The 12,509-nt window shown below is 41.5% G+C and overlaps 1 non-coding gene across 1 annotated transcript; it reads right to left on the bottom strand.

The window, feature by feature from the left end:
- Positions 1-1,448: 1,448 nt before the first annotated feature.
- On the bottom strand, positions 1,449-1,585 carry LOC128053638 (small nucleolar RNA SNORA14). Its single transcript, XR_008199954.1, has one exon. It is a non-coding gene; the product is annotated as a small nucleolar RNA SNORA14 (small nucleolar RNA).
- Positions 1,586-12,509: the final 10,924 nt, after the last annotated feature.

Here is a 12,509-nt window from a genome sequence, read left to right as displayed (position 1 = left end):
ATAACAAAATACCACAGGCTTCATAGTTTAAACCACAGGAATTTGTTTTTCCACAGTTCTGGAGGCTGGAAGTCTAAGATTAGAATGTCAGCTTGGTACAGTGCTGTTGAGCACTCTCTGTCTTACAGGCAACTCCCTCCTCTCTGTGTCCTCAAAGTGTCTTCATGTTCTCTTTCTATAAGGCTAGAATCCTATCAGATTAGGACACCAGTTTATGACTTTGTTTAACTTCAATTACTTCCTAAAATCCCTGTCTCCAGATCTAATAACATTATGGTTAAAGCTCCTGTGTATGCACTTGGCGGCCTTCCCCCGTGGCTCAGCGGTAAAGAATCCGCCTGCCAAGCAGTAGTGTGGGTTCGATCCCGGGGTGGGGAAGATCTCCTGGAGAAGGAAGTGGCCACCTGCTCTATTATTTTTGCCTGGAGGATTCCTTGGACAGAGGAGCCTGGTAGGCTACAGACCATGAGGTCGCAAACAAGCTGGACACGACTGAGTGACTAAGCAACACCAGTATGCACTTGAAAGGGCCATAAGCATTCAGTCCATGATAGGCTCTAAAAAGGTGGGTATGTGGACTGGGCATTACAAAAATGAGATCCAGGAAACTGGCTCCCAGCAATAGACAGCCCAAGCACCAAATTTCAACTCCCAAACTTCTCTTCCAGTAATTCAGCATGCAGGTTCACACTAATACCCTCCCTCGAATCCTACCTTCACAACAGCCAAGGAATTTCAGTTTTTAAAAATAGAGTAATAACTCTGAAAATTTTCCAGGCTATACTGTTCTGGATTTCAAACAGATTTCCGGATGTGAATTTACAGGTATGTTTGACATTGAGGGACATAGTAGGGTGGATGAGGCTGAGCAGAGTCTGGGCTGCCCACAGATTCCCCTGCAATGTCCCCCTCCCAGTGCTGGCTGAACTCAGCTCTGGTGATATGAAGGCAGTGGAGAGGCACCCATAAGGATGTATCTAGTTCTAGGTGGCCCCGGTCATAAAATTCCAGTGTGCACAAGCAGAGTAATTTGCTGTAAGTCAGGCGAAAGTTGAACTCCTCAGCTGCTGGAATGGGGAACAGGCCTTCTGGGAAAACAAATCCACAGTGTTCAGATTCTTTATGAAAATAGTCCTGGCATTTTTGCCTTAGAGAAAGGAGTCCTGAGCCAAACAGGATCCAGACATTCCTGCAAGTTTACCCTCCCCTGCTGTCAGCTCTGAATGATTATTGATACTTCAGAAAAGAGCTATTTTGGCAATTTTCATTTTCATCAAAAACACATCTCACAAACATTTTTGTCCTTTTAAAACTTTCTATTTCATTTTATAATTTTTTAAGCAGAATAAATATATATCTTCTTTTTAACTTTTTATTTTATATTGCAGTACAGTTGGTTATGGACAGAGATTCATGACATTGTACAGGAGACAGGGATGAAGACCATTCTCAAGAGAAAGAAATGCAAAAAGGCAAAATGGCTATCTGAGGAGGCTTTGCCTTTTTGCATTTCTTTCTCTTGGGGATGGTCTTGATCCCTGTCTTGAAAGACTAGAAATCTCTTCAAGAAAACTGAAGATACCAAGGGAATATTTCATGCAAAGACGGGTTCAATAAAGGACAGAAATGGTATGGACCTAACAGAAGCAGAAGATATTAAGAAGAGGTGGCAAGAATACACAGAAGAACTGTACAAAAAAGATCTTCATGACCCAGATAATCACGATAGTGTGATCACTCACCTAGAGCCAGACATCCTGGAATGTGAAGTCAAGTGGGCCTTAGGAAGCATCGCTACAAACAAAGCTGGTGGAGGTGATGGAATTCCAGTTGAGCTATTTCAAATCCTGAAAGATGACACTGTGAAAGTGCTGCACTCAATATGTCAGCAAATTTGGAAAACTCAGCAGTGGCCACGGGACTGGAAAATGTCAATTTTCATTCCCATCCTTAAGAAAGGCAATGCCAAAGAATGCTCAAACTACCGCACAATTGTACTCATCTCACATGCTAGTAAAGTAATGCTCAAAATTCTCTAAGCCAGGCTTCAGCAATATGTGAACCATGAACTTCCTGATGTTCAAGCTTGTTTTAGAAAAGGCAGAGGAACCAGAGATCAAATTGCCAACATCTGCTGGATCATCGAAAAAGCAAGAGAGTTCCAGAAAAACATCTATTTCTGCTTTATTGACTATGCCAAAGCCTTTGAGTGTGTGTATCACAATAAACTGTGGAAAATTCTGAAAGAGATGGGAATACCAGACCACCTGACCTGCCTCTTGAAAAACCTGTATGCAGTCCAGGTAGCAACAGTTAGAACTGGACATGGAACAACAGACTGCTTCCAAATAGGACAAGGAGTACGTCAAGGCTGTATGCTGTCACCTTGCTTATTTAATTTATATGCAGAGTACATCATGAGAAACGCTGGACTGGAAGAAACACAAGCTGGAATCAAGATTGCCAGGAGAAATATCAATAACCTCAGATAAGCAGATGACACCACTCTTATGGCAGAAAGTGAAGAACTAAAAAGCCTCTTGATGAAAGTGAAAGAGGAGGGTGAAAAACTTGGCTTAAAACTCAACATTCAGAAAACTAAGATCATGGCATCCAGTCCCATCACTTCATGGCAAATAGATGGCAAAACAGTGGAAACAGTGTCAGACTTTATGTTATTGGGCTCCAAAATCACTGCAGATGGTGATTGCAGCCATCAAATTAAAAAATGCTTACTCCTTGGAAGGAAAGTTATGACCAACCTAGACAACATATTAAAAAGCAGAGACATTACTTTGCCAACAAAGGTCTGTCTAGTAAAGGCTATGTTTTTTCCAGTGGTTGTGTTTGGATGTGAGAGTTGGACTATAAAGAAAGCTGTGTGGGGAAGAATTGATGCTTTTGAACTGTGGTGTTGGAGAAGACTCTTGAGAGTCCCTTGGACTGCAAGGAGATCCAACCAGTCCATCCTAAAGGAGATCAGTCCTGGGTGTTCAGGACTGATTGGAAGGACTGATGTTGAAGCTGAAACTCCAGTACTTTGGCCACCTGATGTGAAGAGCTGAGTCATTTGAAAAGACCCTGATACTGGGAAAGATTGAGGACAGGAGGAGAAGGGGATGACAGAGGATGAGATGGTTGGATGGCATCACTGACCCAATGGACATGAGTTTGGGTGAACTCCGGGAGTTGGTGATGGACAGGGAGGCCTGGTGTGCTGCCTGTCATGGGGTCGCAAAGAGTCGGACACGACTGAGCGACTGAACTGAACTGAACTGACACATGTATCTGGGCTTCCCTGGTGGCACAGTGGTAAAGAATCTGCTGGCAATTCGGGAGACCCAGGTTCGATCCCTGGATACAGAAGACCACTTGGAGAAACGCATGGCAACCCACTCCAGTATTCTTGCCCAGAGAATTCCATGGACAGAGTGTCTTGTGGGCTACAGTCCATAGGGTCACGAAGAGTCAGACATGACTGAAGCACTGAGCATGCATGCATGCATACACTTATCTATTCTTTTTCAAATTCTTCTCCCAATTAAGTTGTTTCAAAATATTTGAGTATAGTTCCCTGTGCTATATAGAACGTCCTTGTTGGTAATCTATTTTATGTTATTTTTTAAATTGGAGTATGATTGCTTTAAAATGTTCTGTTAGTTCCTGCTATACAATGAAGTTAATAAGCAATGTGTGCTGCCTGCTCAGTCCTGTCCAACTCTTTGCGACCCTGTGCACTGTAGCCCACCAGGCTCTTTTGTCCATGGAATTTCCAGGCAAGAATACTGGAGTGGGTTGGCATTTCCTACTCCAGGGTATCTTCCCAACCCAGAGATCAAACCCACGTCATCTCTTGCATCTCCTGCATTGGCAAATGGATTCTTTACCTCTAGCACCACATAGGAAGCCCAGCTCCAAAGTTATTATAACCTCAACTATATGTATACATATATCCCGTCCCTTTGGGACCTTCCTCTTGCTCCCCCTACCCCACCCCACTCCTCTAGGTCCTCACAGAGCCCTGAGCTGAGCTCCCTGCGCTATACAGCAGCTTCCCACTAGCTATCTATTTTACACATGGTAGCATATGTATGTGCCATTTTTTGTTTTATTTTTAAACTTTTCCTATTGTAATTTGTTTGTTAGGCTTTGGTTTACTTATTTCTTTTTTGTTATCTTTACTCCTGGGGTGAAAAGCATTTATAGCGGAGGTGTTTTCCTGCTGTGTTTGCATTCAAGTTCTCTTCTTGCTGCTTCTAAGGCTCATTTCCTCCCTGCTTCTCTGCATGAAATCAAATAGCCTAAAAATTTTATTCTATCCAATTTTTACTGTTGATTTTAAAAAGTAAAAGTGGGTTATAGAGAGGCAAAAAGTCAGTCTCTTTCCCTCTGTGAGAAATGGCAAGGACATTTGATCTAAACTGATCAAATTTGATCTAATCTGATCTAAACTGGAATTCTTCTCTTATCATGATTAATTCAGTCTATCCAGAGAGAAAATGAGAAGGTGATGTTTCCCAAGCATACATTACTTAAATATTCACGGTAAAAATAATTGTATAAAAAGGATATTGAAATACTATCTGACAGTTAAGAAAGTACACCTGAAGTTGAAAATACCAAAACTTACACTTTGCTTCAATTTTTGTAATGGATTATCTGAGACTCCTCAATGAACTGATAATAATTAGTTCACAGGTATTATATGAAAATGGGTGTACTATGCATTTCCATTGTTTTACTGAAGACGGGCTTCCCAGGTGGCTCACTGGTAAAGTGGTAAGGAATCTGCCTGCCAGTGCAGGAGGTGCAGAAGACAAGGGTTCGATCCCTAGGTCGGGAATTCTCCGGGAGTAGGAAATGGCGACCCATCCTAGTGGGCTACACTCCATGGGACTGCAGAGTTGGACGTGACTTAGCGACTGAGCATGCACACATTGCTGATTGAGCAGGACTTTGAGAGGCAGCCTCTTCATACTAAGACCTTCCCATGAATGTCACACATTCTTCTATGGGATGATTATCTCTGCCAGGAAACTCTTCTTCATCAGCTGAAAATCCTCCTGAAATAACATCAGTTAACTTGGTTTAATTTTATTTCCAACTTCTAAGGCAATGAAGAATAGCTAGCCATGAAGGAAAACTTCTATTTTCCTTCATTCCAGGCTAACCTAGAAGTCCTCTTACACTGGAGCCCCAGAAGTGGTAAAGAATCTGCCTGCCGATGCAGGAGGTGCAGAAGACATGGGTACACTTACCCTTTGATGGTCTTTTTGTGTCTGTGCTGTGTTACTTTCTAAGCTCCTTTAAAATAGCGATTTCAGACTTGTATATAGTTCCAGCTTCTTCTATGTCTTGTCTTCTTTTCTCTCAAGCCTCCTTGAAGACAAGGACCATTTTGACATCCTTATGATGTACAAAGAAGTGGTTTAAACCTAGTAGTAACAAATATATGTGGCGTGTATGTATTTAATTTAAGGTGAGCTGCATAGCACTCATTCGACTGTAAGCTGTACTGGGTGCTTTACCAATATTGACTCCAGTAAATTTTAGAACAATTTAATGGCATAAATATTATTTTCATTCTCATTTCACAAATGGGGAAACTGAGGTGTAGAGAGATTAAGAAACCAACCAAGGGACTTCCCTGGTGGTCCAGTGGTTAAGACTTTACCTTCCAATGCAGGGAATACAGATTCAATCCCTGGTTGGGGATCTGAGATCCCACATGCCTCCTGGCCAAAAAACCAAAATGTAAAACAGAAGGAATATTGTAACAAATTCAATGAAGACTTTAAAACTGGTCCACATCAAAATAGAAAGAAAGAAAGAAATCAGCCAAATGTTACATAAGTAATAAATACCTGAGCCAAGATTCAAACTTCAAAATAAGGAGGTTGCAGAGCAGGGTAACATACAAGTTCTTTAAGTATATTATTTTTCTCTGCAGATGTTGTGCATCTTCAAATTTAAGTGTATAATTTCAATATTTTTATTTATAATTTCAGTATTTATATTTAAAATATTTATAAATTCAGTATTTAAAGTGTAAAATTTAGATATTACTTAATTTTTAAAGCAACCAATTTTTATATACGCAAAAAGCTTTTAGCACTTAGCTTGGTTGTTTCAAACTCTGATATGGATAAGACTGGAATCAACTTTTAATATGACCAATACCAGACACTTAGAAAAATAGACAAAGCAGCTGTCCACTGTATTAATTAAATAATAGATAGGACCTGTTTATCATTCAGTTCAGTTCAGTTCAGTCGCTCAGTCGTATCCAACTCTTTGAGACCACGTGAATCGCAGCATGCCAGGCCTCCCTGTCCATCATCAACTCCTGGAGTTCACTCAGACTCACGTCCATCGAGTTGGTGATGCCATCCAGCCATCTCATCCTCTGTTGTCCCCTTCTCCTCCTGCCCCCAATCCCTCCCAGCATCAGAGTCTTTTCCAATGACTCAACTCTTTACATGAGGTGGCCAAAGTACTGGAGCTTCAGCTTCAGTATCATTCCTTCCAAAGAAATCCCAGGGTTGATCTCCTTCAGAATGGACTGGTTGGATCTCCTTGCAGTCCAAGGGACTCTCAAGAGTCTTATCCAACACCACAGTTCAAAAGCATCAGTTCTTCAGTGCTCAGCCTTCTTCACAGTCCAACTCTCACATCCATACATGACTACTGGAAAAACCATAGCCTTGACTAGACGGACCTTAGTCGGCAAAGTAATGTCTCTGTTTTTCAATATACTATCTAGGTTGGTCATCACTTTTCTTCCAAGGAGTAAGCGTCTTTTAATTTCATGGCTGCAGTCACCATCTGCAGTGATTTTGGAGCCCCACAAAATAAAGTCTGACACTGTTTCCACTGTTTCCCCATCTATTTCCCATGAAGTGATGGGACGGGATGCCATGATCTTCGTTTTCTGAATGTTGAGGTTTAAGCCAACTTTTTCACTCTCCTCTTTCACTTTCATCAAGAGGCTCTTTAGTTCCTCTTCACTTTCTGCCATAAGGGTGGTGTCATCTGCATATCTGAGGTTACTGATATTTCTCCTGGCAATCTTGATTCCAGCTTGTGTTTCTTCCAGTCCAGCGTTTCTCATGATGTACTCTGCATATAAGTTAAATAAGCAGGGTGACAATATACAGCCTTGATGTACTCCTTTTCCTATTTGGAAGCAGTCTGTTGTTCCATGTCCAGTTCTAACTGTTGCTTCCTGACCTGCATACAGATTTCTCAGGAGGCAGGTTAGGTGGTCTGGTATTCCCATCTCTTTCAGAATTTTCCACAGTTTATTGTGATCCACACAGTCAAAGGCTTTGGCATAGTTAATAAAGCAGAAACAGATGTTTTTCTGGAACTCTCTTGCTTTTTCCATGAATATTTGGGGTATCAAAATGAGTTTATAAGATGGAATATTAAAAAGATATAAATGAAAAAGAAACAAACTGTGTGCTGGATCACCCTCTATGTACTCTCTCTGAATAAATACAAGAAGGCAGGGACAGGCCATCCTCTGACAAATTGTTCATAATATTGTACCCACTCCAATAATAGCAGTTACTCATTGTGAATTTGTTGTGACAGATTGGTTTCTGCCCTAACTGCATTTAATCAAGTGTTGCCCATTTTCCACCTACAGTCTGTACATGTAAAGATTCTTGCTTTCAATCTCTTAATCCCTCTTTCTATGCTAACTCTCTTTCACATCCAGTGACTTTCAGGAACTTGGCACTCCTTTTTCAATTTATTGCAGTTGCAATATGTATTATATTGGTGTTAGGTTTTTCCCTGTTGCTGTTTAGTTGCTAAAGTCCTGTCTGACTCTTTTGCAACCCCATGGACTGTAGACTGCCAGACTTCTCTGTCCGTGGGATTTCCTAGGCAAGAATACTGGAGAGGGTTGCCATTTCTTTCTCCATGGGATCTTCCCAACCCAGGAATCCAACCCATGTTTCCTGTGTTGCAGATGGACTCATCGCCACTGAGCCAAGGGGGCTTCCCTTTTATACATGTATATAATTTTTCATCTGTCACTTTAACAATGCATGCACAGTTTCACTACCTAAGTAAGTGAAAAACATTCTTCTTCAGGGAATATTAGTCAGGCTAATTGTTGGATATGTCATGCAATTTTCTACTTGGAGAGATTAGGAAATTAGTCCTGGGGGCTCTAAAATAATCACTTTCCCAATGGGTATATTGAATCCTCTAGCAAGAGGTGTGGGTTTGATCTCTGGGTCAGGAAGATCCCCTGGAGGAGGAAATGGCAACCCACTCCAGTATTCTTGCCCCAAAAACCCATGGATGGAGGAAGCTGGCAGGCTATAGTCCATGCGGTCACAAAGAGTCGGACACAACGGAGAGACTTTACTTATGTGTGAAGCTCAGGAATGTTTGCCAAGGCTGTTCCTTGGCCCATGTCTGGGATCCAGACTCCCTAGGTGTGCCTGGCCTTTCCTTCTGAGGCTCTGACACTTTCCCAGAGTCCCAGAGAGCAACCAGCGTTAAATGGCCACACTAGTTGAAGTATCTACATGCCTTTCTATCTTTCCCAAGCTAGGAAATTGACTCTTCCTCTTTCCTGTCTTCCTATCCTTGGGCATATCCATTCCTTCCTTTTTGTGTGCATGTTCAGTTGCTCAGTCATGTCTGACTCTTTGCAACACTATGGGCTGTAGCCCTTGGGGCTTCTCTGTCCATGAAATCCTCCAGGCAAGAACACTGGATCTGGTTGCCATGCCATCCTCCAGGGGATCTTCCAGACCTAGGGATTGAACCTGTGTCTCTTATGTCACCTGCAGTGGCAGGCGGGTTCTTTACTACTAGTGCCACCTGCAAAGCACCCCCCTGTCCTTCAGTTTCTTCTAGGAGTTTCAGTTCAGTTCAGTTCAGTTGCTCAGTCGTGTCCGACTCTTTCGACCTCATGAATTGCAGCACACCAGGCCTCCCTGTCCATCGCCAACTCCTGGAGTTCACCCAAACTCATTTGCATCGAGTTGGTGATACCATCCAGCCACCTCATCATCTGTTGTCCCCCTTCTCCTCCTGCCCCTAATCCCTCTCAGCATCAGAGTCTTTTCCAATGAGTTAACTCTTTGCATGAGGTGGCCTAAGTATTGGAGTTTCAGCTTTAGCATCAGTTCTTCCAAAGAAATCCCAGGGTTGATCTCCTTCAGAATGGACTGGTTGGATCTCCTTGCAGTCCAAGGGACTCTCAAGAGTCTTCTCCAACACCACAGTTCAAAAGCATCAATTCTTCGGTGCTCAGCTTTCTTCACAGTCCAACTCTCACATCCATACATGACCACTGGAAAAACCATAGCCTTGACTAGACAGACGTTTGTTGGCAAAGTAATGTCTGTGCTTTTGAATATGCTATCTAGGTTGGTCATAACTTTCCTTCCAAGGAGTAAGCATCTTTTAATTTCATGGCTGCAATCACCATCTGCAGTGATTCTGGAGTTTAGGTGTTTACAAAAGATGGGAAGAGCCCAAAACAGTATGCACAATTGCTAAGAGCAGCCAAACTTTCTTTGGACAAAGGGCTGGAGGAAGGAAAATATAGGGAGGAAAAGAACTAAGCCTCTGAATCAATGATTCTGACTTATTTGGTGACAGAGTTATTGCTGCTAGTTTGCTTCCACCTTTAGCCAAGGAGAAAGGACATATTTTAGCCCTGCGGAGATGTCAACATATAATCTTGCTAAGCGAGCACTATCAAGAAAAGCCTAAGAAATTCAGAGGACAGGGTTGATCTGTCATACACAGAGCTCCTCTGTGGGACTGGCTAGAAAGAGATAAGGCTTATGGGAAAACTTGTTAGGGAAAAAAGAGGCATGTTTGAACCAGCAAAGTAAAAGTGTTCAGCCATTTCATTAACAACTCATGGAAGGAAAAAGTAGGAAGGCGAGGGTTAAAGATCAGATATGATCTAAAAATTGGTGCTTTGTCCCACTCTTATGGGTAGAAACAGAAATAACACTAAAGTGCAGTGAGAATACGTAAGTGGAATCTCTATATGGTAAGAGTTGTTGTGTTGCTCTACAGCATAAGCTCCAAGGGGGAAACATCTAGCGGATGCTAATCCACAAAGCTGTCCAGCCGTGGCCTTGATCCTAAAAAGCAGCAGTAACATTTTAATTCCTTCAACCAAGTGGTACCCAGCTCTTTATTACACCACTAATCACTCCCACTAAGTTGGATAGTCTAATCCTCACCCAGTTAAAAGTGGCACAATCTTAATCCAGAAGGAAAGGGATGGTGGTCTGGAGGTGGGCATGTTTTAACGTATCACCAGCACCAAGCTTTTCCTCACCTTTTGATGAACTTGAACTTTGGATGAATCAATGTTTGCAACACTCGAGGGCATCATAATAATTTGTTTGAGGTCTGTTTGTGATTTGTTGGCTGTGTTTATTAAAGCTGATATAAAAGGACTTAATCCCTAGGGATTTAGCAAATAACCACTATCATTTACCAGGAAGTGGGTGGCATGTCAGTTGTCAACTCTAATTTCCCCTGAAACATGCTTTTCTTATTATATTGCTTACATCCACAAGACTATTGGACACACCATGAGGAGGGTTCTAGGGGAACAGGAGACCTCGAGCTACCTGATGAGAGAGGATATTTTTCTGGGATATACAACATGTAGTACTTTGATTTGAAAGAAACAGTAATAGGATGTTGAGGTTATTTTTTCCCTTAAAGTTTTTGAGGACTTCAAGACAATTTCTGTGAAAAATTGGTATAGATTTTTGTTGCCTACTTCCTTCACATAAAAGGTGAGTGAAAGGACATATCCAAGGTTACTGCTATATTCCACTAAATTTAAGTTAAATCATTATTTTATGTTCCATTAAAGAGAAAAAATGCCATTAATTAAAGTGATGCACTTTTTTCTTATCACTCAACATTTATATATTGTTGGAAACTACTCTGAGACTCATTTGAAGTAGAGATTTTATTATATATTATACTTTTCTGTTTCTCTGTCTTCCTATGTGTATGATAAAACTTCCATGCAAATTCATGGTATAATCTTTTTAAAGACATTTGAAAAAAACAATTAAATTCACCCCCCTTTTTAGCATCACCTGTGCACATAACTCTAGGAAATGACAGTCACATGAACAGCTGTGACAAAGTATGACAATGCATAGGCTGAGCAATTACGTCACAATTGTGACCTGATTAATGGTGATTGCAAGATGCATCACAGTTGAAAACGTGAAAACTTTACATCTTAGGATCAATGAAATACAGCCTTGGGGGATGAACAAAACTTCCCGCTATAGACAGTGTGGGTGTGTTTGCATAACTCTCCTCCATTTTTCCCCTAAGGATATGCTGCCCTTTGAATAAGATCTTATGTCAGACCTTCATGTTTAAGATGATGTTATCATCCATCATGAACTTGGAGTTGCTTTTCTAGTTGGGGGAGTGCAATAGTGATTCATGGACACTCTTTACTCAGCCCCCTTGCCTAGAAATGGCCTTGGCTCTGTAAGTGTATTTTATTCCACACAATTCCAAATGCAGAATTTGGATGTGTCCTTGAAACTTGAGAAATCTTAACCCAACTCTACACCTAAATGTCAGTCTGAAGATGAAGACTTGATTTAAGACTTTGCTCTTTGACTTAAGATTTCTGATCCAGGACTTCCCTGGTGATCCAGTGCTTAGGATTCTGTACTTCTATTGCAGGGGACACAGCCTTGACCCCTGGTCAGGGAACTAAGATCCCACATGCCATGTTGTTCAGCCAAAAGACAGAAAATAAAATACTTCTGATTTTGCAAGCAGTTCTTAAAAGCTTCCACAGTTTCAATATTTAAAAGGAGCTAAGGTTGGAGGTGGAGTTTAAATGCTAAAGAGTGTCAAACTGGTGTCAATTAAAAATAGGAGAAATTTGGTTATTTCTCCTATTTTCCTCAGTGTTCACTTTGTCTTCCAGCAAAAGGCAGTATCCTTTGGAGCTTGAATCAAAGAAGAGGAAGGTAAAGAGGAGATGGAGGTATTCTGTGAGGTTACATAGTCAATGGGAAAGTCCCAGTGGTGAGATGGCTGAAAGGATTTGCAGAAGAAGAATGCCAGTTATTTAATATTTAAATTGGTCCATTTTGCTAAGACATGAAACACTCCATTTGTGCAAATTCTTTGTACAACCTGCTGTGCACACAAAGATCTTATAAACTGGATCATGTGATATGGAAAGAAAAAAAACATAAGAGGGTCTGGTTTCCATAATTGAGGAAACTTAGTACCTTTTGAAAAGTGGGAGTGTTAGCTGCTTAGTCCTGTCAGATTCTTTGGGACCCCATGGACTGCAACCCTCCAGACTCCTCTGTCCATGAAATTCTCCAGGCAAGAATACTGGAGTGGGTAGCCATTCCCTTCTCCAGGGGATCTTCCTGACCCAGGGATCCAACCTGGGTCTCCTGCATTGCAGGCAGATTCTTTACCATCTGAGCCACCAGGGGACACAAGAGTACCTT

The sequence above is a fragment of the Budorcas taxicolor genome, chromosome 9 (genome assembly GCF_023091745.1).
Source record: "Budorcas taxicolor isolate Tak-1 chromosome 9, Takin1.1, whole genome shotgun sequence".
Classification (NCBI taxonomy): Eukaryota; Metazoa; Chordata; class Mammalia; order Artiodactyla; family Bovidae; genus Budorcas; species Budorcas taxicolor.
Note: the sequence above shows the minus strand (reverse complement) of the source record. Positions and strands in the feature narration are given on the sequence as shown.